The sequence below is a fragment of the Octopus bimaculoides genome, chromosome 5 (assembly GCF_046866305.1).
Source record: "Octopus bimaculoides isolate indiv1 chromosome 5, ASM4686630v1, whole genome shotgun sequence".
Taxonomy (NCBI): Eukaryota; Metazoa; Mollusca; class Cephalopoda; order Octopoda; family Octopodidae; genus Octopus; species Octopus bimaculoides.
The window spans coordinates 33,162,538-33,188,662 of NC_142932.1; the positions used below are offsets into that span (position 1 = coordinate 33,162,538).

Below are 26,125 nucleotides of genomic sequence, written 5' to 3' on the forward strand. Positions count from 1 at the left end.
ATAGTAATCACAGCGTACATTTCTGTAAAAGATATACTAAGAAAACTAGACAACTATTTCATTATGGACGTAAAAAGAAAACCAACGAGTTGGTGAATGTATATTAGTCATATATCAGAATCTTCGAGATGTTCATGGATGACTGCTCATCTGTGAAAGTTGTGGTTACGAAATTACAAATGAGAATGTTGTTCAGGAAGTCGATCTATTCTAGTTAATTTTAGATATTAGAAAATCGATTTCCTATCATGCACAATATGGTTCAATATTATACAACATATCTTGTCACTAATATATATTGAAGGTTAAGCTATGAAAATATTTAAAATAACAGTCAGTAAATATAGCTCTTGGCTACAGGAATCTAGCTTCAATGGCAACTTCAAAGTATATTTACGAATAGTATTAATAAGAGTGCAACAACCAACTCGAAAAAAAAAACAACGTCAATGCAACTATTAAGAAGAAGACTGTAAAGTTTATAATAATAATAATAATAATAATAATAATAATAATAATAATAATAACCACATGAATTTTGTGAGTAAAGAGGTTGAAAAAAATCCCCAGGTACTCCAAATTGAAAGTGGAAAGTGTATACATATTATGATTATATAGGCCCAGGAGTGGCTGTGTGGTAAGCTGCTTGCTTACTAACCAAATGGTTCCGGGTTAATTCCCACTGTGTGGCACCTTAGGCAAGTGTCTTCTAATATAGCCTCGAGTCGACCACAGCCTTGTGAGTCAATTTGGTAGACGGAAGAAGAAAGCAGTCCGTTGTGTGTATATATATATATATATATATATATATACACGACGGACTGCTTTCTTCTTCCGTATATATATATATATATATATATATATATATATATGTATGTATGTATGTGTGTGTATATATTTGTGTTTGTGTTTGTCCCCCCAACATTGCTTGACAAACGATGCTTGTGTGTTTGCGTCCACGTAGCTTAGCGGTTCGGCTCAAGAGACCGATAGAATAAGTACTAGGCTTCCAAAGAATAAGTCCTGGGGTCGATTTGCTCGACTAAAAACGGTGCTCCAGCATGGTTGCAGTCAAATGACAAACAAGTAAAAGAGAGCAAAAGAGAATATGCATATTTTTTCTTGGAAATCAGACTTTTAACTAATTTATGAGGTAATGGTTTTTAGCTTCAAAAAGAAAATATTTAGAACAAGGTTGATTGAAAGTTAGAAGCCATTGTGTAATATAATGATCTGATGTTGCTTATTATCTGTTACAGAAGTAATTTATATACCGAGACTGATTTGACATTGAAATACACTATTCATGTCTTAATTATCTTATGTTGCAGTTTTTTAATATAAAATTTAGAGATAATTAACGATGAGCAATGTACAATGAAATCAACAAAATGTACATATAACACAGTTTTTCTTAAAACTCTCGGAAACAAAAAAATGCATTCTCGTCGAGATATCCCCAGCTAAATAGTACCTTGATATAAACTATACTACAAACAATTTTTAAGTGATAAACATGGAAGAATGCACAGCCTGTCTTACATATGAATAGTAGTGGGGGGGGGGCAATAGAATGTTTAGGGAAATATCCTATGATAGTTCATTTGACAGAAATCATTATGATATAGCTATACTATCACAATATTCATCTTAAATACGTCATTAAAAAGAAAAAAAAATGTTATGCTTCATTTCCGAAACATTGTTCTTTGTCATTATCTTCTTATTCTGAAACTACTGCAAAGCTTTAATTAAGACTATAACATATCATACACACATTATTAGATAAAACAAGCGATATTTCAATCCGTTCCCGAGGATATCTTTCATAATACCCGTGCATTTGTTCATGTGATAAAGAATGAAGTCCTTCCTCTGTCTTTTCCATGGCTCGCATCCGTTCCTTTACATGTGGAACGTCTATATCCGTCTTTGATGTATCTTATCATATATGTAACACATTAGACGCCACCCCAACACCACCAGACAATAACATTTCAATCAATAAATATTAATTTTGAAAGTGCGTCATGAAAAGCAAATGAGAGTAAGAGATGAAATTTCGTTGGTACAGAGAACTAAATAAAACAAAAACTGAAAAATAAACGAACAAATATGGGAATGAATTACAAATCAGTACATCAGATGGAATAAATATAAAACTTTCACTTCGAATTTGATATTGCTAAAAAAGTATTAAACAAGTAAAGAAGTGATAAATTACACATTTGGTAATATAATTTTACAACATATATTTAAAATATAGATCCATAAGCAATGAAACTTTTTGCACAAATATCTGAATAAAAGTTATTATTAAAATCAGAGTTAAAATATGTCCGTTAAAATCATAGGTTGTGTTTATACAAAGCCGAATCGACAATATAAAACTATTGGTTCATAAATAGATTGCATTGACTTAAAACATTTCTATTTTAATCTCTTTCTAACTAAATACCTAATCTCTGCCACTGTCTGTCGGTCTGTCTCCCCCTCATTCTCTCACTGTATATATATAAATATATGTATTATATATATGAGTGTGTGTGTGGTGTGTGTGCTTCAGTGTATGTATATAGATGCATCCGTGGTGTATTTGTGATGTGATAGGTTATTTTATAACATTGTTCTCAGTAGGGTTATTAAAATATTTTGTTGCTAGGGGTATTTTTACAGAAAATAAAACCTCGATGTTACATAAAATATTTTTACTCCAAATAGAAGATTATAATAAAATTTGTATATCCATAAACTTGCGCATCCATAAACTTCTGGAAGTGAAATAATCATTTATGAATTGTTTCTAATATTTGAATATCATACATTAGAGTTTCCTTTTTTTTTTTCTCATTATATTTCAATGGTTTTTATACCCGCTCTTCCATAGCAAAAGTCGTTTTGTAAACGTATATTTCGATAATATAATTTCCATAGAGACTCATAAACACATACAGAGTGTCTCACTCTCTATATATTTGACATACAACGTATGAATACTATCTCACTTTATATATATATATATATATATATATATATATATATATATATATATATATATACGTTATATATATACTCTATATATACGTGTATATATACACACACGCACGCGCACGCACATACACAAACAAGCGCGCACACACACACGCGCACACACACGCACACATACACATACACACTCACACATACACACACACACATACACACACACACACATATATCGGATGTTTCTCGACCAGTGTTTTTGGGGCAATTACAGAAGAGATTTTTTTAAACACTTATTCCTATCAATGTATGTTTTCTCATCCCATAGTCATATTTAGCGGCAATTATAGGTTTTCTTTTTGGTAACACATTCAACATATATATAGTATTAAGCCAAACATTCTTTGTAGTGGTAAACAACTTCGCTTTCTGTTGCAGAATAGTGATCACTAGATTTTCTCTTTTGTTTCCGTTCTGGGGATATTACTACGGCACAGACTCCTATATACTCTGGTGCCATATTCGGTTAATGTGTTCACTATTCACGAGATTAATCATATTTTTGTAAAAGTAAAAGTGTAATTAATATGTTTAACTTTAAACAAACCCAATAAAGAATACCTGCATTATTTCAATGAAAGATGTCTTAATAATTCTATAACAACTACCAACTTTGTTTTCACTATAATGAACTGCAGTTTACGTTTATGGATTTGTGAAGTTTAAAAGACAAACACAGAATTATTTAAAGTGCGCTATAATGGTATTTAAATTCAAAAACATGAGCGATATTCAAGTAAATAATCCCATGCGAATACTGACCGTATGAAAAATGCCTATCACCATTAATACTGCTTCGAAAATGATTAATTGTTGAAATAGCATAGTGTAATTATTTCGCAATTCTTAACGCAATAACATCTTAAACCGGAAAAACAAAATTAATGAAAACATGGCTTCATCTAACATTCGAAAATAAAAGCAAGTATAACGCAAAATATTAAACGTTCTTTTCTAAATTTCCCCACAGAATAGTACATGAAGAATTGTAAATATTTCACAAAACCTCACCTGTGTTACAGTTAACAGACACTGCGAAATTGTATGTTCAGCATGGAGGAACAAAAGCAAAATTACGTATTTGCTACAGCGAGAACATTCGTTTCATATAATTGAATACTGTTGGGATTGCTGGATTTAACATAAGTTTATTATTCTCTCTGTTTAAGGAGTATAAATTGCTCGTTGTGCATTGTTATTCAAATTTAGGTTGAAATAAAGTGTTATCAAAATATATGTGCTCACCATCATTTGTCTATATATTAATTTTACATTTTCTATAAAGGCGTCTGCGTTTACGTGTTCGAGTGTGTACACTTGTGCGCATGCGGATGTGTGTTTTGCAACAGTCAATGTACAGTGGTATAATTTTACTTATCTGACACGTAATGGGGAAGTAGACAGACGTTTGAAAGTAATCATGTATGAGTCGCTAGAAGTAGCGGCAAGATATCTCGCTAAACGCAGCTTCTGCGATAAATGTGATCTTTATAAAATTAGATCTTGGTAAAATTGTTATTCACTATCACTCCACTCTGAAAACATTGCTATGTATCCTAAAATAATAGCATATGGTATGACGTTCATGCATGAAAATTTCTTCAAATATCTTTGGAGCATTCCCTGGAGGAAGCTCATCTTTATTACGAAATGAGAAATATATATATCTGTTGTAAACTAAAACATTCTCTATGACCTTAGCAACGTGTAGCATCTAAAATATGTATTTCAGAACATACAATTAATTATTTCTTACTATGTGTTTTTACCGGTGTTTTTAGTGTTTTGGGTAGCAGTGAGGTATAGAAGCTGTACTGAAATATATTAACCTTCTCAGCAAATGTATTTCCATATCATTTCAATATATATATATTACTGAGATTATGCAATCAATTTTAAGGAGTTAGTGTGGACAAATGCTGTATACATAGAAGTCATCTAGTGATGCAGCAGCAACCATAATTGATTTGTGCGTATTGAGTCTTTGGACTATTGAAAAATACCAGATTGTTTTTTTGTGATAAAGTAATTTTAAAATGTTTAAGAGAATATAAAAGAAATAATTCAAAATATAAATACACATTCTTAAATCTGGTAATAAACAAAGACAATATCCATGTAGAAATTTGAGAAGCCATTGCAATTAATTGAGCACGAATGAAAAAAATATGCTTTGCGAAGTTATGTAAATTGAAAAAAAAAATCATACAAACCGAGTAAATCTGTATTTCCCACATGGAAAAAGCTTTTAAGATGGTTATAGACGATCTTGTTTCGTCACAATTCTCTTCAAAAGTAATCATTTTCATTATGCATCTGCAAACAATCGTGGTTGGACATTTCTTGGGCCATGTTCTTATCATTCAATTGATGTGCAACCCAAACACAGAACCGGCTGACGTGACCACATTAATGATGATGGTTTACAAAACTATGTTCGGATCATTAAAGTCGTTTAACTGGAATGGATGTCGACTAAAGCCTTTCTTTTGCTACTGTGAGCCTCATTTTGAATGGAAAAAAATTCCCGATCGAAATTGTGAAAACCATTTCTAGAATACACACTCGATGACAGCATCCTTTCTGAACGCAGCACTTATCGTCCTGCAGAATGAAACTGCTTTGTTAATATATATATATATATATATATATATATATATATATATATATATATATATATATATATATATATGTATATATGTATATATATATGTATATATATATATACTCAAATACCCAAAATATCAAGGAGTTTCTACCTCATAAACAGGAGTTACACCACGGTTATTTTCTGATCTTTGCTACCCCGGTATCTATTAACTAATTTATTTTATCCGAGTTATTTTTTACTTGGAGAAAAGAAATACATATAATAATAATAATAATATATATATATATATATATATATATATATATATATATATATATATATATATATATATATATATACATATATATATATATATATATATATATATATATATATATATATATATATATATATATATATATATATATATACATATATATATATATATACATATATATATATATATACATATATATATATATATATATATATATATATATATATATATATATATATATATATATATATATATATATATATATATATATATATATATGTAATAAGAAGCATGATGTGTCAATAATGTTCGACTTGGTTCGCCATTGTCGGTGTGATATCAAGCGCACAAAATACAAGCCGTCTCGCCACAACTTCGTGCCGAACTATGTTAATGTCAGGTATCTAACAAGGGCGCATGCGCAAAGGAAAAGCGAATGAACATACTGGCTAATTTGTATTAAAGTATTTAAATTAATGCCCTCTAGATCGCAGAATACACTTGAAATACAGAAGGCACGATGATTCTCCGCACATAAATTGGATAATATGCACTTCCATTTTATAGATCAGCCGGCTGATTTTGAATTAAAAACATGTCGATCTACACAATTTACATATATTGTTCACAACTATTTTGCAATTTCTAATTCTCAGTGGCTTGTTTAACAATTATTTGGGGATTGCCCCTTCATTTGTCATTGCTCATCAATTCTATTTCGTTATTGAAGTGTAAATTCGTTGGTTCTATAAATGAACCACTGCATATATTGAATATGGTGGACCATGGATAATTTTCCAGTTAAGCCGATATATGTATGATCACTCTATCAATAAATAATATTATATCGGCGGTTGTATACAGCGGCTGTTTTCACAATTCGCTTTTTTAAGGACCAATTAGCTGCTTTTCTACTGTTTTATAAGGTATATTATGATTGGGTAATAAATTCTTTACACTTACTTTATACACTATGTTATAATTGGATGTTTACTTCGGGATGGATTGCATATATCGACTGGAATGTGTTCTCACCATCTAATTATTTTTTCACTGCCGTTCACTCTGAATTTTTCCTACATCTTCTACCAATTAGGTATGAATGAAAGATCATATGAGTATGTTACCCAGGTACTGTCTCATAAAACGAAAGAAATCTTTATGACAAACAACATCGTCAAATATATTAAGCATTCATTGAAAGTATGCAGATTTGGTAACTTGTCCATTGAAGTCAGCACTGACCGCGTAGAAAAAATAAAACGCGTAGAGGTGTTGATTGAATCAGCCTAATAATACAAATGTACTTTTACGAATGTTTAAAAGTAGATTGAAACCAATTAAGGTTCACATGCGAATATATCAACATGTAAAGCTCTCTCTCCCTATTTAAGACACCTAAATTGTTTCAAATCAAAGAGATTCATGACGCGTCGCGTGCGCAGGAAATGGTTTTGGTATCGGAACAAACAAGGGAGATAATTTTCCAGAATTCTAAAGTATATAGGCTATGGTTAATCAAGGGCATGCTTCTAGAATCTGTCGCAAAACATGGATGTTTCGATCACAAAGTGATGCTCTGCGTCTAGTGGAATTATGTTGGGATAATTCATAAAGAATTCGTTCCAGACGGTTGAACCATACATGACATTCTATACTCCGAACAGATGAAGCTGATGTATAGCACTGTGCGGCAAAAATAACCGGGTTTGTTTAACAAAAATTGAGATCTTCTACAGCAAGACAACGCAGATCCTCATACCACTCAAATAATCTCGACTAGAACTGGAATCAGAGTGAGGTCAAAGAACTGGAATCAGAGTGAGGTCAAAGAACTGGTTGAAAGGTGGCTTAGCACAATTCAACAAATTTAAATAAGAGGTAATCTAATTTAAATAAGAGGTAATCTAATTTAAATAAGAGGTAATCTAAAATTGAAAGCATCTGCTTTCAATATTAGATTACCTCTTATTTAAATTGAGGTATAACGCAAATAAGATAACAGATTAATGCAAAACATTTGACGGAACACGATATCCGAGCAGATATTCCCTCGCGATATTTTCTGTATGCAAGCGGATGATAATATCACGATACATTAAACAATTGCCTGGAAGTTCAGCACTTGATATCAGAGTAGAGGGCAAAGGGCAAATCAATTGCCTCAAAGTATTTTAAGAGATCTGGAAAGTGGTATTCATAGTATTTTTGTAAATAATTTGCCGTCCTCTGGTTAAGAATCTGGGAGATATGCACGATTGTGTTAGAATTATGTATGTATGTATGTATGTATATATATATATATATATATATATATATATATATATATATATATATATATATATATATATATATATATATATATATATATATATATATATATATATATATATATATATATATATATATATATATATAATCCCAACACAATCGCACATATTTTCTCGGGGCTTCCCCAGAAAACAGGAGAGTATTTACAATAATTCTATGAATATCGCATTCTACACCTCATAAAACGCACCATGCTCATATACAGAGATTGAACAAGATAATGGAAATACCTTAAAATTTCAACCAAATTTATTTTCATATGGGGTAGGGTCGCCTTCGGCAGTAATTACAGCTGCAATGCTATGATGTATGGACTCGTACAAAGTTTCAATTGTTTCCAAAGGAATTTTTGTCCATTCTTCAGCTAAAACAGTCTCCAGTTCTCGTAGTAATTAGGACGTAGGATATCGTCTCCTCACTTGTTTTTCTAAAATGCACCATAAATGTTCAATAATATTGAAATCTGGAGACTGTAGTGGCCAGATAAAATGTTCAACTTCACTACAATGTTCCACGTACCATTCAGTAACAAATTTACCTATGTGAATTGGTGCATTATCATCCTGAAAGATTGCGTTTACTTCCGGAAACAGTTCTGCAACAATAGGATGAATTTGATCAGATAAAATGCTTAAATAGTCTTGATTATTAATTCTGCCATGAAGGGAAAACATATGGATGGTATATATATATATATATCTATATATATATATATCTATATATATACATATCTATATATATATAAGGAACATTTATGCAGATATAACAATTTAAAGGATAAGCATATTACAATGGATAATACTAAGTGGACTTTTCCTTTTTCTCTCTCTTTTTCTTTTTTCTTTGTGATGTAATCTTGGGAATGAAAATGTTTGCTGCTGAAGATAACTTTAAACCATCCTGTCTATCAATTATATACTCATATAATGATGCAACGACAGTTTGTGTATAAAGCTTGAAACACGTGTACCGCGGAATCCTTTGTGTTCTGTTTTCATTTTAAGTTTTAATATATATACATATATACATACACACACACATACATATATATATATACACACATATATATATATGTATCTATGTATATATATTATATATATATATATATATATATATATATATATATATATATATATATATATATATTGCTTCTTTTGATAAATGCTTTATATGGAATGTATATTACTACTTATATATATAATGTACTAGCAGAGCCACCCGGCGTTGCCCGGGAATGAAATTGTTGCTTATTGGTACTTACTCTTTTACTTGTTTCAGTCATTTGACTGCGGCCATGCTGGAGCACCGCCTTTAGTCGAGCAAATCAACCCCAGGACTTATTCTTTGGAAGCCTAGTACTTATTCTATCGGTCCCTTTTTGCCGAACCGCTAAGTTACGGGGACGTAAACACACCAGCATCGGTTGTCAAGCGATGTTGGGGGGACAAACACAGACACACAAACACACACATACACATATATATATACATATATACGACGGGCTTCTTTCAGTTTCCGTCTACCAAATCCACTCACAAGGCTTTGGTCGGCCCGAGGCTATAGTAGAAGACACTTGCCTAAGGTGCCACGCAGTGGGACTGAACCCGGAACCATGTGGTTGGTAAGCAAGCTACTTTCCACACAGCCACTCCTGCGCCTATACTTGGAAACTTTTACGATAATTAAAATGGGGCTTAAATGAAAACAATTCACACAGCGAATATACCACGCATTTGAAATGAGAGGTATCCTTGGAATGAACACATTCTCACCCATCATGCTGCCTCTATTATTGTTGCTTCCAACACATGGGGCATGGCTGTTTTAACAACCAACCTTGTTCTATTGCAGAGTCTGGGTGCATCAAGGTTTCTTAATAGCATTATGGGAGCACCTATTTTCACGATCAGAATGTGTGGTGGAAATCCTGGTGGCTGAAGTGAATTGAGGAACTCCACTGGGTAATGTGATGCCTGTTCTTGTTCATGGACAGAGTTAATTGATCTGTATGAACATTCAGGTCCTGGAGGCTGAGTTAACAAATTTAAATTCAGCTTGTCTACAGAATCATTCCTTGGTGCCAGAATTGTTGTTTCACATAGCCACTTGTGACTAACCCTAACCCTAACCCTAACCCTGGTTAGTAAATTATGACATTACTTACATCAGTAAATGTGATCTTGTTAGCGATTGAAAACGTAAACTGTTAGTGAGAACAGTAACGATTGAAGTTAAAGTGAGGTTGAAGTGAAATTTGTCACTCAGTGAACCAAACAGCCAGTAACGAAGGTACCAGAAAAAAAGAAAACCTCAGCAACAGGAAAACACAAAACCGTACTTCTGTTAGTAAATGATGAAATTACTGACATCAGTAAATGGGAACTTGTTAGCGATTGAAAACGTAAACTTTTATTGAGAACAGTAATGATTGAAGTGAAAGTGATGTTGAATCGAAATTTGTCACTCAGTGAACCAAACAGCCAGTATCGAAGGTAACACAAAAAAAAACCTTAGCAACAGGAAAACACAAAACCGTACTTCTGTTAGTAAATGATGAAATTATTGACATCAGTAAATGTGAACTTGTTAGCGATTGAAAACGTAAACTTTTATTGAGAACAGTAACGATTGAAGTTAAAGTGATGTTGAATCGAAATTTGTCACTCAGTGAACCAAACAGCCAGTATCGAAGGTACCAGAAAAAAAAAAAACCTCAGCAACAGGGAAACACGAAACCGTACTTCTGTTAGTAAATGATGAAATTACTGACATCAGTAAATGTGAACTTGTTAGCGATTGAAAACGTAAACTTTTATTGAGAACAGTAACGATTGAAGTTAAAGTGATGTTGAATCGAAATTTGTCAATCAGTGAACGAAACAGCAACACAAAACCGTACTTCTGTTAGTAAATGATGAAATTACTTACATCAGTAAATGTGAGTAAACTTTTAGTGCGAACAGTAACGATTGAAGTTAAAGTGAAGAAAAAAACTATGGCTACCGGAAGTTGACATTGAGGAACCGTTTTAAAGAAGTGAATCTTAAATATAAAGCAATATTATTTATCTTAATAAAAAAAATCAAATGAAGAGCCTAAGATTTATCCGAGGTCAAATTATTCCTGCATCACAAGTATGGAAGTAAATAGTGAAGCCGTTTTCACGTGATAAACGATTACACACACATCTCTGTTTTATATATAGTATAGATATCACTTACTTATCTTCCTACAGGGATAATGTTTCTTAAACATTTTTCGCTTATATTACCGAATATCCGTTAGTCATAGTTCATACACAACTAGACTCAACACTAACTAAGCATGTTTTTATCATTCATCTTTCATAATCATATTATGAATATCCGAATATGTTATATGATTCTCACCCCATCTAATCTTCTGTAACAATATAACATTTCTCTGATATATTCTTTTTGAGGTATTCTGCTTTGACACTGAGGAGAACGTTAATATGTAATTAAGTTAATTATAATTCTAATTAAATTACTTTAAAATGTTTTTTCCATGTTCCTTACATATTAATATTAACATGGATTAAAATTTTATGAAACTTTTAACACCTTCTCTTCTCCATCTTTAATTGTATGCTGAGTTTTTTTTATAGGAGATGTGTTCTATAAATGTTCAAAACACACCTTACACTTAAGAAAAAGCTACCACTTTAATATGATGCATCTGTATTTGAAATCTAACTTTGGAACCCCCCAAAATAAAGGATGAAATAAAACTCAGCCTATTCTGTATCCCAATGGAACTTCCTATACAAAGATGTTTAGCCTTGTTTTTTAAAAAAATTTTATTATCCTTTCAAGAGCGAAGACAAAATTCAAGCTAACTATATTTGTATGTGTGTATTTATGCGTGAATGTGTGCATACATACATACATACATACATACATACATACATGCATACAAATATATATATATATATATATATATATATATATATATATATATATATATATATATATATATATATATATATATATTTATGGCTGCATGTGTGCTTTTTTATGTTCTGGTATTTTCCATACATTTATGGTTTGGAATGAATCATGTCTTCTCTTTCTTTTCTCTTTCACTTGTTAGCCTCTCAGCCAGTTAAGCGTTTGCTTCATACAATCGTTGTTTCAAGTAGTGAAAATTTAGGCGTGAATTACGGGACTGATTAAGAATGAGATAAACATGGCAAATCACTGCACAAGATAGCAACAGTTACAGTATTTAATTTTGAATTAATGATTAGGTGATTAGTGATCCAGAACATTAACATCACACGCCTTGTAAGTTTCAATATCAGCAAAATTTATCAATAGAACGGCCTCAATATATTACCTCTCCGTAACTTGAGTTAATATAAGACAGAGAGCAATGACCTATTTAATATATATAAGATATTATTATGTTAAGGCGAGGAAGTGAAATTGGGGAAACAGAATAGACGTAACTAAATTCGATCTATTTCTGTAAGAATATATGGGATTTACATTTGAGTCGTTTTATTGTGTCTACCGTATTCACTAAAAATATGCATAGACAAACAATTGAACACAACGGCCTGCAGGTGATAATCAAGTACAAATAAATAGAAAAATCTTCATGGCGTTAAAAATACCGACAGCCTAATATTTTTTCTGCCATACAACAAAATCCAAATCGATTTTCCTACATCGGTCTAAGATTCCATAAAACTCAAGCAGAACAGTTATAAATAAATGCAGAAAGATAACAAAACAACATCGAATGAAAAATATTACCAGCAGACCCTTTGGTACCAGACTAGATGAGCATCATAAGATTGTTTATTCTTTAGGATATCGGCGTAGTTGAATATTATGTGAACCAAAATGGAATGTGCTGAATAAGTCTGAAAGGAAACCTGATAGACTTAATAAATGTGTGGTATTATTCAATCAATTTTCTGAAACTAAATAATAATTCCAGACTGCCTGGAATTCTGATAAAAATATTTTTTCTGCTCTAGGCACAACGCCCGAAATTTTTGGGGAGGGGGCCAGTCGATTAAATCGACCCAAGTACGCAACTGGTACTTAAGTTATCGACTCAGAAAGAATGAAAGGCAAAGTCGACTTCGGCGGAATTTGAAATCAGAAGGTAAAGACAGACGAAATACTGCTAAGCATTTCGTCCTGCGTGCTAGCGTTTCTTATTTCTTTATTGCCCAGAAGGGGCTAAACATAGAGAGGACAAACAAGGACAAACAAAGGGATTAAGTCGATTATAATATTGTGATTCACACTAGCTTAACGTTTCAAATACTATTTAAGAAAGTATACTACGATACTGCGTGAATCGTGTTTTCATAAACCGATTTTTCTTCGATTTTCTCTGAATTACTTTACCTTGTAAGTTTCAGAAATTTGCCCTCTATCGACAGGCATATCGAACTTTGTCTCCATCAAATGGAAGAGCGCAAATAACAATAGAATACATTGTAAAATGAATAATCCTCTGTGTTTTTAAAAGGAGACTTGCAGGTATTAAAAGTGCAGTTCTAAATGTTAATTGAAAGCGTTTGAAATTTATGTATGTTAGAATATTCAATAAAATTTGGGCGTTTCTCGTAGCTGTTAGATTAATTACGTCGTTGCTAAGAAGTCATCAGGGCTCACTAATGCTCTATAACTGGGGGATTTAATTTCAATCAAAATTGAATTATTCAGTAATCCATCGATACTTAGACAACGTTGTTTAATTATTCTGTTAAATGCAATGTTCTCATGTTGTTTGAATAGAATACATTGGATCATTCCCATTTAGAGTAGGTATAAATAATTCAGCAATTTCCCGTCTATACTTCATATTAGTAATAGAAATGGTTTGTGATGTATTTATAAAAAGAAAACGGGCTACTGACATAAAACATAAATCTTCAAGGTACAGCCTTCAAGAATTTTAGTTAAATGAATTGACCCCTGCATTTATTTTCTTTAAGCGTGTTACTTATTCTACAGGTCTCCTTGGCCGAACAGCTAAATTCCTGGGATCGTAAACACACCAACATCGGTTATCAGACGGAGGACAAGGACAGATACTAAGACATACACATATAGGATTGGCTTTTTTCAGTTTCCGTCAACTAAATCCTCTCACACAGCCTTGGTCCGTCCAAGATTATTATCGAAGAAACTTGGTCAATACGGCACGTAATGAGACTAAACGGTTATTGTTGGGAAATAGTGAAAACTAATAGAAGCTGCTATGCGCAACATCAAACTAATTGTGCTCTGGTTACCATGGTAGTCTGGTTATCCCATCTGTTGTAGGTTCTAATTCTTTGGAAGAGTGGCGATTAATGCAGATCTAATCAGGCGATTAATGTAGATCCAATCTACTGTACGGTTGGAACGAAAAGCCAGAAATGTCATTTACAGTGGGGAAGCACAAAGTGACGACAATCATCGGTGAAAATGTACGCGTATACATACACAAATTACATACATACATGTATACATACCCACTTTGATTTTAATGGAATGTATTTAAAAAAAAACCCGACTCATAGAAATCTTATCAAGTTCGGTTTCTGCTTGTGATTAAATTTCTTGCAGGTAATTGTCATAAAGAAAAAAAAAACAAACAAAAAAAAACAGTGTGTAAATGGCGTAAAGCGACGGAGATTATCCATTAGAACGTTTACGCCATAACTTATAACTTCTCGTTCATATATTTGCTTCTGACTATTTTGTTGTTGATAGAGTGGTTTGTGTTTGCGTGTAATTTGAACTATACTGCATAATCATTCTCTACTAACACCACAACCACGTTACCCCCAGTAAACAACCTCTTAAGTTCTCCGCCCTCTCTCTTTACATACACACACAGTCTCTCTCTCTCTCTGTTTCTCTTTCTTTGGTTTTCTGTTTCTCTGTCTCTGTCTCTCTCTCTCTCTCGTTTCGTGTTCTTGAAACTGAGCCCGGAACTACTCAGCATAAAAGCGTTTACTATTTCATATCTGATTCCCCTTCCGCTTTTCTCTCTGCTAAACTCTCCACCCGCTCTCTCTTTCTCTCTGCATTTCTTTTCAGCTAACCACTTCACAACATAACATAGGGACACACGTATACGGATAGTACAGATAATCAGATCCCTATTATCCGTACTTCACCAAATACCCTTAAACCATCAATATCGTGCATTAGCAAAAAATGGAAAATGGTATGAGATAAATTCTTTGATTTTACTGAAACCCGAGAGATAAAACCTTTTCAATGCTTTATATCTGAAAAAATGCCATCTTTCAAAGATCAAATAAAATATTTCTTGGATTATTATTAAAGAACAGAAAACACAGTGATATTCCACAAATTTTGTAATTACTAAATTTCAGTTATGCTTACAAAGTTATAGAACTGTGATACGTTGATGAAATGAGAGCCAAAGAAAGAATGTATACGCGATCGCACGAGCTACTAGAAATAGTAGCTAGCTCTAACATTTGGAAAAGAAACGGCACACTGGGTAATGAAGTTGTATATCCCTCATAGTGAGGGTTTAGTTATATCTTTCTGATAAACGAGGGTTGCTCTGCCGTGAAACAATTATGTAGAAATGTGTTTTCAATAGTTTTCTATTTAATGGTGCATTAAGAAGCCTTGACGATAATTCAATAGATTTATATATCCCGAATAATTTTAATATGAAAATATCAAATTCTCATTTTCTTAATTACATCTCAATAAAATCTGTGTCTTTAGATCCTAAGATTATACTATTAATAGCAATAAGCGTTATGATTAGTTTTTCTTGTTGTTTACCTTCAAAATTTGATGCGATTGAATTAACATCACTTTCATGTTAATTTTTAGAGATATTAGAGGCGGTATTGGAAACGGCTTGGCTGCAATATTTACTAGTTCTATGTATGAAAAGAGACTTATTTGTAAACTTATCTTCGGATGCTACCTTAAGAAAGTAGAATTGATACGAAACGAAAATAGTGGTACTGAATCCAAAAATAGTAATTGCAAAGTTTCTTGATTTAAAGAAGATATTTTATAGTGAAACAGAAAGTTGAAACCGAACGTTTCGGTCAGGGTGCTCGTCGGCAGTAAGCAGTATTCCTAAATAAATATATCCTGTTTAGCGTATGTGTGGAAATAGGATATTTTTGAATGCTTGAATACAAAGAGACAAGATAATTAGAAGAGGGGAAAGTAATGTTCTCAATACTTCTTCGCAGTAGGTATAGTTATTAAGTGAGAATATGACACCTACAACGAGGAAATAATCAAACATTGCTGCCAGGAAATTAAAATTAAATTCTGACCAGCAAAACTTACTTTGTACTATATTTTCTGTGCAACAGAAACTTATATACTTCATAGTTCACTATACAAACAGCCACATTAATTTGTAGTACGGGTAACACATTATTTTTATTCTCTACCACGCGAGTCAAAATGCCGATTATACCATCATTTGTGAACTTCATTCAGTTATTTACAAGTTTCCCTCAGATTATCTTTCGGGTTGTATTATATAGTCCTTATGGTGTGTTTTAAAGAGAAATTATTTTATAGAGAACGGCACTTGAAGTATGGAAATCAGAGTGAATTGTATTCTTCTGATATCGAACTTGTTATCATTTTCTGATGAATTCCATGTCCTCAATAGTAATGGTTTCAAAGTAATAAAAACAACATCCCAGAAAAACAAAGAAATATTTGCTCTGTATATTTCGAACAATGTAATTTAAAGAACAGTAATGTGAGCCCCATAAACTAAACCTGACTATTGGGAGTCGGCAATGACTTCCACAGTATATTAAGAATATAGCGTATTGAACCAGAAGTGATTCAGATGGTAGGGAGTCTGGAAGTCTTCTATCAGCCTCTTCTAATCTGATTAATAAAAGTTGTACATATGCCTAAGCGGTAGTATTTCATTTATTGTCCCAACTCTTAATAGGAGTACTTTGTCTTCATGTCTTAATAATAGAAATTTAGTTTCTAATAGCTATAGAAAGCTTATAATGCCGTTAACAGAAAGTAATGTTTCATTGGTGTAGACGACATTCTAATCGGAGCCGTGGTGATAAATACAAGTTAATTATTTTTTTTATCTTGAGCGAGCTACAATAAATTACTAGTCTTTTGCTTTTTGTCGAAAAGAAGACATTTCCCCAATTACCTGTCATCTACTATAGATCTATGTGTCGTTGCACTACTTATGCAATGCGACATCAAAATTTAATTGAATTCTGTTGTAAGCAACTTCACTTTATGATTATTCTGGGTCAACAGGTAATGGAATACATGAAAGATCTTGTAATATATTTTCAAAAATATTTATCATACCAATAACATAGTTGATGTTATATTATCTAACATTCTTATTTATTTTTACGTTTGTTACTTGTTGTTGACTGATTACATTAATGCATATTAGTATATAATGCTACCTCTTATCATTTTGCAATTACTATTGCACTAGTGTCGTGTAATCCAGTGGAAGATGTTAGACATATTTTAGTTATAAACTTTTAGTAAATGTTTGATTATACAGCGTGAAGATGGAGTTTTAAGTGTTAAGTATCAAAAGCGTACGTTAGCCTCGCAATTTACATCAACGGAATATTTCGTTCCAAGACATGATGATATTACAATTAATCTGATTTTTTAGAATCATATTTGGGTAATATATTCCTCTTAATCTTACAAACACCAAAGACCTAGTGGACATCATATACACACATCAAGAACACAACCACGCACATATGCATACATGTGCATATATATATAAATATGTATGTGTTTGTGTGTATGCGTATGTGTTTTTGTGTATGTGTGTGCGTGTGTGTGTATGTGCGTGTGTTTGTTTGTATGTGTGTACGTGTAAGATATAGTTTTAGTATGTATATATATCTAATTACAATGCGCACTACGAAGCCATCCATTACTAAGACTCGTATATTCGTATAATGCGGAAAGGAAACCCTATGCATTAATGTTAATGTGGTACTTGATGCTTTCGTTAGAGATTTAAAGTCATAAAATCACATTCCCTGTAGAATGTAACTTTGGACATCTGAAGATTATTGGAGTAATTCTAATACTGTAAAATGAAATGGTAAGTAATGAAAAGATGGCATTTCACTCTATGCAATATTTCATCTTACTCGACGCAATCTCTTATCATTTTGTTTTCATGTCATGTGTGTGTATGTGTATGTGTGTACGTGTGTCTACGTGTGTGTGTACATACACATATGTGTGTGTATATGTGTGGGTGTGTTTCTCTGGAATTATAAACGCGCACAAGCATATATATTCACAGATACTGCAATTGATAGATTGATAAATAGATAAATAGACAGACAGACTGATGGATGATTCCTGTGAACCAGATAGCAGTACGTTATGGATTCTCCGAAATATTTCTCGGCCTTATGTATTTTTATGTTGCTTGATTATACCATACGAATTCAGCGTATGTGTTGATACGCTGCAGTTTAAGCTATTTTATCAGTCACGATATCCAAAATGAGAGTCGGCATAGAAGGCAAATCCTAGATGCTACATACGCTGATAGAGGAAATGCAATGCTTTCAGCTATATTTGAACAACAGAAATACATTGGTTTTTCTTTCCTGAAATTGCACACTTGTTACAAATAATCTCAACCAACTAAGAAACAAATCATTCGAATTTATTGACGAAATATCTCAGCGAGCATGATATATTTATTTCGTACACTTCTGGATATTACCCAATTTAATGTTACATGAGATTTCTGTCGAGAAATCAAAAGGGTTGTCATATTTGACTAACATTGCATACAATGTTATCAGATCATTCTCAACTATTGGTAACATATAAGCATACACTACCAGACTTCGTGTCGAAATGCCTGTGATCTTCCATGATAGTAAAAATATGAGTACCTTCAACCGGCAATTTACTTGGAATGATAAACACCGAATATAGAACACATTGCGACTTTGAGTGAAACATTATATTACCAATATTTTCTAACATTTTCGTACATGTGTAACGCAGATATTAATATCAGCATATATATAGTAGCTACGTAGTTGGATGTGTGGTAAGTAGCTTGCTTGCCAACCACATGTTTCTGGGTTCATTTCCACAGCGTGGTACCTTGGGCAAATGTCTTCTACTATAGCCTCGGGCCGACCAAAGCCTTGTGAGTGGATTTGGTAGACGGAAACTGAAAGAAGCCCCTCGTATATATGTCTATATGTGTGTATGTGTGTGTATATGTTTGTATGTTTGTGCTTGTCCCCCCAGCACCGCTTGACAACCGATGCTGGTGTGTTTACGTACCCGTAACTTTGCGGTTCGGGAAAACAAACCGATAGAATAAGTACTAGACTTCCAAAGAATAAGTCCTGGGGTCGATTTGCTCGACTAAAAGGCGGTGCTCCAGCATGGCCGCAGTCAAATCACTGAAACAAGTAAAAGAGTAAAAGAGTATCATTATATGCTCTCCCAGATAGCTGAACCATTAGCCAACTGAAAAAACGCTTCTTAGTATTTGCGTCATATTTTCATGTTCTGAAGTGAAATACTTCCGAGGTTTACTTCCCCTCCAGTCTTTCGCAGTCGATTGAATAAAGTACCAGTGAAGTACTGGAGTAGATGCACTCAAATTCCTGCCCTCTCACCATCTTGATGCTGCCGTGCCACATTTGGCATTTAGCAAAGCTTGGTGGGCGGTGTTCCGCAGTCTAGTGGCTAAGGAGGCTGAAAGGATTGCGGAAAGACAACTTCCTCTTCGGTCCAGCTTTACTATGAAAGTGAGGGTAGAGTGATATCTTCCAGTGACTCCCACCAACTGAAATAAAAACGATCGAAACCAACTAAGTTTGCTCACTCATAAAACCATTACATGTAAACCACAAGTTAATTGGTTAACACAAAGGCAAGATCGATGCCATTAATATCGGTACACCTGGCAAACCGTGACGTTTTAGTTGCATGCAAATTTGTCAAAACCATATTCCAAAAATTCAGCTTGTTGGAGTCTTCCAAGAGGTATAAACAGGAAGAAGTCAGTCATTTTACTACGGTTGTTAAGAACTCAACAGTCAGTTGAATACATTTTGAAATCTGATGACTTCCACGAACGTATGAAAACGCTAATTGAACTTTATGAACAAAACAAAATATTTTTTGAAGTCTAACACACTTTAAAATTAACATTTTTTTTTTTTTAAATACCACAATAAAAAACGTGTAAAGCAGACCATGGTACATTGGTACATACATATGTCAGTTTCAACGAATAATCCTCCCCCCGCAAGTATTACTGATATAAGCACAATAATAACAGTATTAATAGCATTTATCTGAGTGCTAATTGCAAAATAAAGATAGGATGCAGTCTATTTGCAATGAATTAATAAATAATAATTGATGTGAGTCTATTGCTGTTTATCAATATTTCTCCATTTTCTGACATTATATGTAAATTTGCAAAGCTAGAAGTTAAAATACATTTAGTACAGATTAAATATTCCATATGTCATACGGTATTATAATACCAGCATAACCTGGGTGTACTGTATTTCGGTATTTAAAACGAAATCTAAAACGCCAAATGCAAAATTCGATAAATATTAGTAAGAGTTTTAACATCAATAACATACTTTTTGAACCTTATAAGTGTTAGCTATTAGAACACATATTGAAGTATTCATCTCTGACTTGATATTTAATGGTATATAAGGCAGCGTTCTCGTGGAATCGTTAGCTCGCCGGGTAAAATGCCAAGCAGCATTTCACCCGTGTTTATGTTCAGTTTCCAAATTGTGCTGCGGTCGACTTTATTTTCATTGTTTCAGGGTCAATAAAATAATTACCAGTTGAGAAATAAAGTCGGTGATTGGCTTACTCTTTTCCCCGCAATTGCTGGCCTTGTGCTAAAATTTTGAAACCAGTATTTTATAAAGCGGTGATCTGGTAAAATCGTTAGCAGGCCGGGAAAATTTTTTAGCGTAATTTCGTCTGTATTTACGTTTTGAGTCAAAAGCCGAGTTCAAATCCGCGGTAGACTTTGCCTTTTATCCAATCCGAGTAAATATCTCTTGAGCACTCGTGTCGATGTAGACCACTTATCTCTTCCCCTTGGGCCAACATTTGGAAGTGAATCTCAGTTGTATCTATGAGAAGTGGTGAACGTATTTGGTTTTGAGGTTTAGCAAAAATGTTACAAAATATATTTAAGGAGTACAGGACCTTATATTTAAGTCAGGAGCATAGGGCCGGTTTCCCGGGTGTATATATTCCTCATTACTTACAAACGGGAAATATAGTTTTTTACTCAATGACACAACGCATCGTTCAGTCCAAGAATTGGAACCACAAACTTAAGATTATGGATTCAATGTGTCTGACCAATGAGCCCTGCGTCAACAATTACAAAATGTATAGTGAATTAAAACACGTGACAACTGGATTCTGGATTTGATGCGTCTCGAGTGTCAAACTCGTAATAGCGTCATATCTTTAATTATGATTTATATATATATATAAACACAGAGAGGGAGAGAGAGAGAGAGAGAGAGAGAGAGAGAGAGAGAGAGAGAGAGAGAGATTCAAATTTTTCCCGACTCTTCTTTCTTTTATTTTACAGCATCATAAATTCCTCTGAGTAAAGAAAAAATTTTCTTTAGTTGATGCCAAATTCTCATCGCACTTCATTTTGTCTTTAATATCTATCTGTCCCTCTATCTATCTATCTATCTATCTATCTATCTATCTATCTATCTATCTATCTATCTATCTATCTATCTATCTATCTATCTATCTGTGTCTGTCATGTGTGTATGTGTTTGTGTGATTGCATGTGTGTATGTGTGTGTATCACTATGTATATATATATATATATATATATACTGTTGTATTTGGGGATAGACATGTTGCCAGTTTAGTCAATAACGATACACTCACCATATATTTGGTGTTCACTTGTTTCAGGTTTATTTCAAATTTATTGTATTACGGACAGAGTTCTTTCGTCACACTTCAGTGACTTCATCAATGGTCCTTTGATTTCTTCTTTCTCTTCTGTGTCTCTCCTACCTAACGATCTGCCAACCGATGAGATCACAGAAGTGTGACGAAAAATCTCTAGCCGAAACGCAATATGAAATAAAGCTGAAGCAAGGTAACACCAAGTTGTATAATGCGTGTGTTTTGATTGACTAAGCTGGCAACATGACCGTCCCCAAATACAACAATATCTGTTTCAACACACGAATTCACATCAAGAATCTTGCGAAACGAATATGTATATATATATTTATATCTGAATGTATATACATAGACAGACAGACATGTGTGTTTGTATTTGTGTGTTTGAGTGTGTGTGTCTGTGAGTGTCTGGCGGGAAATTTTGATTATTCCCTTGCGAATCTGCTTTTAGCTCTTGCCGTATTCTAGTTTTAATTATTTGGTAACATAATGTTTGTTGAAGTGGAAATTCTTATGAACCTGTTAAGCATAGTAAATCACTGCATAAGGTAAGCATTGTCAGTGACTTTTGGTTCGAAATACTGATGATTGGCAAAATCTTCCATATATCAGAATAACAATTTTATTAGACTTCACATGACATGTATGATTGAACACATATCCCTTATGTAAATGAATATACGCTTAGATAAAGTCTATAATTTATTTGATATTATTTGGTTATTTTAAGAAATAAATCGTGAAATTAGAAATTCTATTTTAATATAGGAATAAAACGTGCAATCTACATAATTCTATCCACAGTTTACAAATTTATATTAAAATCATTTCATGAGTTCCACATATTAACGCAATTTTTGGCTTATCTACCAATTCCTATTATGATCTGTAGATTACATTCAAATAGAAAGAGAAATAGCGAATTACATGATTGCACGATTGCAGATAACGTAAACTTTTTCATCCATAAAATAAAATCGATGTTTCAAAAGTGATATTGCCTTTCGTAACACACAAGCAAAATATTTATAAATATAAGAAATGAATGAATAATCCCAATGAAATACATATTGCATGCGTAGGAGTTTTCGTTTTGATTTATTGTACTCTAGTGTTATATGGATATTAGACGTTGCAGTAGCATTGATTGGAGTCCTTTCGGAATGATGATGACGAGTAGTAGAATTATTAAAATACTTAAAGCATGACCTGCCAACGCCAAGCAGTCTAGTGTGTTGAAGTATAATTTTTGCAAACATTTTCGTGGATATCTATCTATCTATCTATCTATCTATCTATCTATCTATCTATCTATATATCTATCTATCTATCTATCTATCTATCTATCCATCCATCCATCCACCCAAATCTACCTACCTACCTAACTACCTACCTACCTACCTACCTACCTACCTACCTACCTACCTACCTACCTACCAACCTACCTATCCATCCAGCCATTTATCCATCCATCCAACCATCCATCCATCCATCCATCCATCCATCCATCCATCCAAATGCTAAAAAATCTGCTGGCTTACTACGTTAATGAGAGAACGAAACATCTATATGCTAGAAGAGCAGAACAAATATTATGAGAAAATGCTTGAACATAACAAAACTAAAAACAATTGTAACTTTAAATATCGCAGTTTAAATATAGTCTCATCATTATTGGCTGGAATTTAGGAAAATATATTAAAATTCCTAGCTTAACTATGACTTTTTAATAACAGTTTGATATAAATTGAATAAGGAAAAAAGAAGGCTATTAAAATCTAGGTGATCGACCAGTAACTATTTAAATAGCAATGGATATACACTGGTATTAACAACGTGTACATTACTGATATAACAACAAGACCGATATATTAAAGTTAATTTCAAGACGCTATGTAAATAATTACTCCGTTACCATATATGGTAACGGAGTATGATGTAAATACCGAATGAAGGAATTTAATCAAAACGGAATTATTCTGTAATTTAAGAATGGGAACATAAAATGACATAATTACTCCCTGAAATGTAATGTCCTCCTCATGTTCAGCTAGATCCGCCTATGATTTTCTCATTTAGAGTATCTTGAGTATCAAAATTACGTATATATATATTTTAACATTTGTTTGAAGAATACAGTAGCATGTTCTGCAGTGTCTAAGATATTTGAAATATTTATGTAAACAAACGACAGAATTGTGTCACAGCCATTATGCCATTTTCCTCTTTCGAAAACCTCTTATCTTTATGTATATATATATATATATATATATATATATATATATATATAGATAGATAGATATAATATGATGGTTTGTTGCCACGTGCTACTGTATAACTCTCTATGAAAGATTTAGAAATGCAATATTTCTAACATATATATATATATATAATTTATATAAGGGCATTAACTATATTGTAATGCCTCACGCTTAGAGGGACTAAATAAGTCAAAAACTACAAAAAAATAAGCAACATATTTACCGAAAGCGAGGAAATGTAGCTTTCAAAATTAATCTCCTAAAAACATTTAACTTAACGGCAAACCACTGGTTTCTCAATCAATACAGCAAAACTGAGAAGTAAGCTGCATCTTTTGTTCATCAGAACACGTATGGTCGAGACCATAAAAAATAAATAAGAATCAACATACGACGATGTACCCAACATAGTACGATGACTTCTGTTCATCATTATATATCCATGAAAGAGATTAGAATTTATCCGGTTGCATCTCAGTAACATGTGCTTATACAGAATAATATTCAGCACTGAATATATTCTAATTATTTATAATATAATGTAGGATAAAATCTTTATAAGAATTTATCAAGTAGTCAGCGTGAAAAAACCCCATAAGGGAAAAAAAACTCATCGTTTTTTCCCCATAAATATATATAATTTATATAAGAGCATTAACTATATACTAATGCCTCACGCTTAGAGGGACTAAATAAGTCAAAAATTACCAAAAAATAAGCAACATATTTACGGAAAGCGAGCAAATGTAGCTTTCAAAATTAATCTCCAAAAAATATTACTTCACAGTTTTGCTGTATTGATTGAGAAACCAGTGGTTTGCCGTTACGTTAAATGTTTTAACAGATTAATTTTGAAAGCTACATTTCCTCGCTTTCAGTAAATATGTTGCTTATTTTTTGGTAGTTTTTGACTTATTTAGTCCCTCTAAGCGTGAGGCATTAGTATATAGTTAATGCTCTTATATAAATTATATATATTTATGGGAAAAAAACGATGAGTTTTTTTTCACTTATGGGGTTTTTTCACGCTGACTACTTGATAAATTCTTATAAAGATTTTATCCTATGTTATATTATAAATAATTAGAATATATTCAGTGCTGAATATTATTCTGTAGAAGCACATGTTACTGAGATGCAACCGGATAAATTCTAATCTCTTTCACGGATATATAATGATGAACAGAAGTCATCGTACTATGTTGGGTACATCGTGGTATGTTGATTTTTGTTTATTTTTATGTGTCTCGACCATACGTGTACTGATGAACAAAAGATGAAGCTTACTTCACAGTTTTGCTGTATTGATTGAGAAACCAGTGGTTTGCCGTTAAGTTAAATATTTTTAGGAGATTAATTTTGAAAGCTACATTTCCTGGCTTTCGGTAAATATATTGCTTATTTTTTGGTAGTTTTTGACTTATTTAGTTCCTCTAAGCGTGAGGCATTACTATATAGTTAATGCCATTATATAAATTATATATATTTATGGGAAAACAACGATGAGTTTTTTTCCTTATGGGGTCTTTTCACGCTGACTACTTGATAAATTCTTATAACGATTTTATCCTATATATATATATATATATATATATACATATATATATATATATATATATATATATATATATATATATAT

The 26,125-nt window shown here is 32.6% G+C and overlaps 1 protein-coding gene across 1 annotated transcript in view; it reads right to left on the reverse strand.

Annotated features, from left to right (window-relative positions):
- The window catches only part of LOC149135460 (uncharacterized), a 294,917-nt gene that overhangs the window by 43,323 nt on the left and 225,469 nt on the right, over positions 1-26,125 (reverse strand). The gene's annotated exons all lie outside the window — the stretch shown is intronic.